The sequence below is a fragment of the Nipponia nippon genome, unplaced genomic scaffold (assembly GCF_047370975.1).
Source record: "Nipponia nippon isolate SJK-2023a ecotype South Korea unplaced genomic scaffold, ASM4737097v1 scaffold_37, whole genome shotgun sequence".
In the NCBI taxonomy this organism is placed as follows: Eukaryota; Metazoa; Chordata; class Aves; order Pelecaniformes; family Threskiornithidae; genus Nipponia; species Nipponia nippon.
This window is the reverse complement of record NW_028262355.1, coordinates 2,818,345-2,822,857: the sequence shown is the minus strand read 5'-3', so window position 1 is coordinate 2,822,857 and position 4,513 is coordinate 2,818,345. Positions and strand designations below refer to the sequence as shown.

General features: G+C 42.6%; 1 protein-coding gene across 7 annotated transcripts in view; it reads left to right on the top strand.

The window, feature by feature from the left end:
• The window catches only part of ALPK2 (alpha kinase 2), a 96,917-nt gene that overhangs the window by 51,772 nt on the left and 40,632 nt on the right, over positions 1-4,513 (top strand). The gene's annotated exons all lie outside the window — the stretch shown is intronic.

Genomic DNA, 4,513 nt, shown 5'->3' with positions numbered 1-4,513 from the left:
TTATGTGAGCCTGGAATTCTGTACTCTTATTGCTGCTTGCGGTTCTGGCTAGCTTTGGTGGGGAGGAGAAGATGTTGGGAATGGGGCATACTGGGCTCTCTGTCACGTTGCAGCTGGAACTGTTGGGTCAGGCAGGGGCAAGAATGTCAGTGCCAGGCAGTTAGCGTGAAGCTGGCCACCCAGCCTGGGGGACGGTGCTGCTAGGCCAACACTGCGGGTCAGTGGGCCTAGCTGAGTAGCCCTTTCCCCTTCTCTGGTGATGGGAGAGGGTCTCAACAACAGCTCTGCTCCTGACAGCTCTCCATCAATGGAGAGTGCCAATACGGGAAGGAGAGTTTGCCACAGGTCTTTCCCGTTCTTCTGTAGCCGTGCATGTAAATAGTGTGCTGGACGATGTAACACACCCCAGTTCGGAAGCTGCTTGCTCCTCAAAGCCAATGTAAGAGGCCTACATAAAAACAGTGAGGCTTGGTGCAGCCATTGAACTTGAATTCCCTCATGCGCTGCTGCAAATAGAGAAGGCTCATTTGGGGGTTATTGCCTGGTCCGGGTGCCGCATGTGTGCACATGTGCACGTGTGTATGTTTGCAGGCCACCCTTACTTTACTTAAGGTACTCTTGTCTGTCTGTCATGTAGGAGCTGAAAAGTGGTTCCCTAGCTTTCTAAAGTAGATGGTTTCTGCTCGTTCAAGAAACACCATGTATGACAGTGGCATGTAGCATCTTTGGGAAGGAAATTTGCTCCTGTTTCCCTCTTAAGTGTTCAGCTTCCTGATATTTCTGATCTCTAAGAGACAGGGTATTGGGAAACCGACACTCTCCCACCCCCACGACTTCAGAGAATTAGTTTCGTTGATGTTTCATGTCTGTGTAAAAACATCACCTTACTGCATTTGCCTGATGTGTTCAATACTGATGACAGCACAGAGACAATGAATATTATCCCTGTCTGGAAAGATGGAGGTCTCGATCCTGCAAGTGACTAAGCTTAGATGAATTCTCACAGCACCCATCTGTGACCATAGTTACATCCCTGCAGTTGTTTGCAGGACTGAGTCATAACTTTCTTCCTTATTCGTTAATCAAAAACTTGGAGAAAATGTTGTTTACACCTGTTGGCCAAAATAAGCACGGCAGAAACCATAGATCTGAATGAGGACGTTTATGCTCCGCGTGTCCATGCAACACAATACAATGAAATGCTCTGTGCTCTGCGTTGCCTTCTAAAGAAAAGACGATGACGTTCTTGCCCCCTGGCAGTGAGCATAAGTGAATCTTTTAGAATGTTTTCCTCTGTGGGGAGCTGTCCTCCAAGCCCGCTGACGGAGCATTAATTAAGGACTGAGGCTACCTTCTGGTTATATATCTGTTTTGATGGGTTTGATGTTTTTCATTCATCTTTCAACTAGGCTTGACATCTGTACTCAAAAGCTAATTTTCATTTTCTTATTATTGATCTCGCAGAGTAAATGTGTACATGGAGCATTATATAATAATAAGCCATCTTATTTGGATTAAACAGACATACACCCAGCTCAAACGGATGCTTTTCCACTGCTCAGGAGTTTACTGAATGTATTTTGGTTTTTAATAGACATATTACATTGCTGATGTGTGACAACACTGTGTGAGTCACAATTCCTGAACTTCTGTCAGTGGAAAGTCTAACTGATGATAGTAGGAAAACTTGGCAATACACTGGTTTAAAGCAGTCATTTTTCTGTAATAGAACAAAAGCTTCAATTATAATAATGTCACTTGATGCTGTTAAAATTCAGTCATTGCCCTTGAGTTCAGCTACACGTGCAATTACATTGAAATAATTATACATTAATAGCTACCAAAAGTAGAAAATGCTTGACTGATTACTTCAGGTTAAAGCCATCCCGAGAAACTTTAAAGCCTTCTCTGTCATGGTGCTCAGATGATTGCTCTTTGGCGTATCTAAGGGAAGTAGAGAACCGAGTCTTTGCCTTTTGTCTCTTTCCTTGTTGCCCCGTCCCTTTCACGCTTGCTGAGCAGGCTGTTCTGCCCTCCCTGCTGCCTGGTTTGACAGGGAGGAACTCTGTGGCAGGAATACCTTGTCTACGCAGGCCCCTCTCAAAACCATCCTCAATTCCTTACTGATGTTTCTGGGTCATGATATAAAAAGTTTAAAATTTAGATAGTCTGACAGTGACACAGAGAGCGCTCCAGTGTGCATGTCAAAAACTGATGGGAAATCATGATTAACAGACTGGTTTTTTGCCCATGTCTCAATTTTCATGTCAGATTTTTTTTAAAAAGGCTTTGCTCATAATTGCTGTTCCTTGTAGACTGATAACTAGTCACTCTACCCACCTTAGTCATGTTACAGAAAACACATATATGCCCTCTATCAGGAGGTATTTCCCGGCTATCTGAAAAAGAATGAAAGCTGAGTGCATCTAAACTGAACTTCATACAAAGGTCTAGACCACGAAATCAGACTGGGAAAAGGAAGTTTGGTCCTCTTTATGTTGGTTGACTTCAACGGCGGAAGAAAGATTCACCTAGCGGAACTGCGGTTTTACCTCGGTGTACCTGTGTTACCAGTATGCATCAGGTGGATGTCTGCAAAATCATAAGCAGTGAAATAGTAATTATTAGTAGGGTAAACAGTATTCTCATTGGGCTCTAGATTTAATGGCCCATTGAGATGAATGGGAGAAACAGCTACCTGTTTTACAGACCGGTTTAATCTGAGCCAAAGTTTGCTTTTTGCCTTCTACATAAGGGAACCAAAGCATGGGTTTTGTGAGCAAGTCAAATAAATATGTATTCTAATCTCAGCAGAGACATCAGCAAAGCAGAAACTGGAACCCATTTTTTAAAGGAGCACTTAGAGGTTAACTCTTGCTGCTCGCAGTTTTGTTATTATATTAATAAATATTCTTAAGCACACACAGAATGAATTGCACTGTGTCTTGATAGCAATTTTAAAATGTTATGCTTTTCATAGGGCACCACTGTAGCTTAGGCTGCAGCACTAATGCTTTGTGATTTAAATTCTATTACACAGACTAACAATGATAAACCACTCAAGAAGGGAGTCAATAAAGCTTCTACAGGATGTTTCTAAAATAATTAATCACATGAATGGCCTCCAGGTATTGAGTTTTTAGATGTATGTGTCCCTGTAGATAAACTGATAATTCTACCTGTTCTTCTGCAGCTTTTAAGTGCTTTGTAAACCATCTGAGCTTCAGCGGTAATGTTTTTCAAAAACACCTAAGTGTATAGGTTCATATCCACAAAATATTAGGCACATAACTCCTAAGTTGATCGTGTCTGTGATCCTTAGAACTTTATTGCTCAGTGGAAACTGGCCTCCTCAGTCCCTTTTGAAACAGAACCTTGAGTGCACTTGAAAATGTCACCTGAATGTTCAGAAGTGTTCAATGGTGGCAGTGAATGAATCAGAGTACATCAGTCCTCCATGGATTCAAGAAGACAGCTTGCACTCTGAAGACCGGTGCAGAGTTGCTGGGAATCAGCTGCAGACTCTGGTTCCAGCTGTAGCTCTTAAATAACAATCTCACCCACAAGGAGAAAGTCAGTGGGTATGGAAAACAGTCAGCCTGGTGCTGAAATATGGGGAGATATGTCTGGAGTGCAGAAGAATTTTCTCTGAAACTGGAAAATTGAGAAACTTCTAACCAAAATGTCTGCGGCACTTTTTAAACTGTGCGGGAAGATAGATCCTTGCCACAGAAGTTAGATGATTCTTCATTTCAAGTTTCCAAATGAAAAAAGCCAGACTGCTAAGTTTCAGGGTTTCAATCTATGACTGACTAGTCTTGGATGAATAGATGATTGCAGCGCTGTGATACATATTCCCAGTCCTTATGCATACACCTGCTTTACAGATTGCTTGGTCCCAGGTCTCCGGAGGATGCAACTTCAGAAGGCAGCTGATGTATTTCAAATGCTGTGCCTTGAATATTCATCCACGGAGATGTAAGATGGAGGACCCCATTAGAAAACAGGCAGTACGTTTCCCAGTCCATTCCCTATACCACATAGTAATAGAATTTTGTATGCAATTCTTATTGGAGGAACTTTCCGGTATAACTCCTGCAGCTTAGCCTCCCATAACCTAACAGTGACCTGCAGGGATGCAGCCCCGTTATGCCTTAATTTCTTTTTTTTTTTCTCTTCAAGAAACTTCAGTGCATCTGATACTTGTGTGGGTGTTGTAAAGGTCATGTTGCTCTACAATAAAAGCCTCAGTAAGTAACTTAATTTTTGAGTTTTAAGGGCGCAGTAGTAAGAAAGTAGTAGGGAGAGAGAATTAATCTACACTGCTCTCCTGCCACAGAGCACCAGGGGAAGGTTAGGAACTGTTTGCCCACATGGATGTTTGACCCATTGGGTCAAATGGGTTTCCTTTAACGACATTACAAGTGGAAGCTGGGGAGCCCGTATTGCCATCGCACCACGGGAGTACCAGCAGTCCTGATTCATGTTTTGCATCTCTCAAAGAATGAATGAC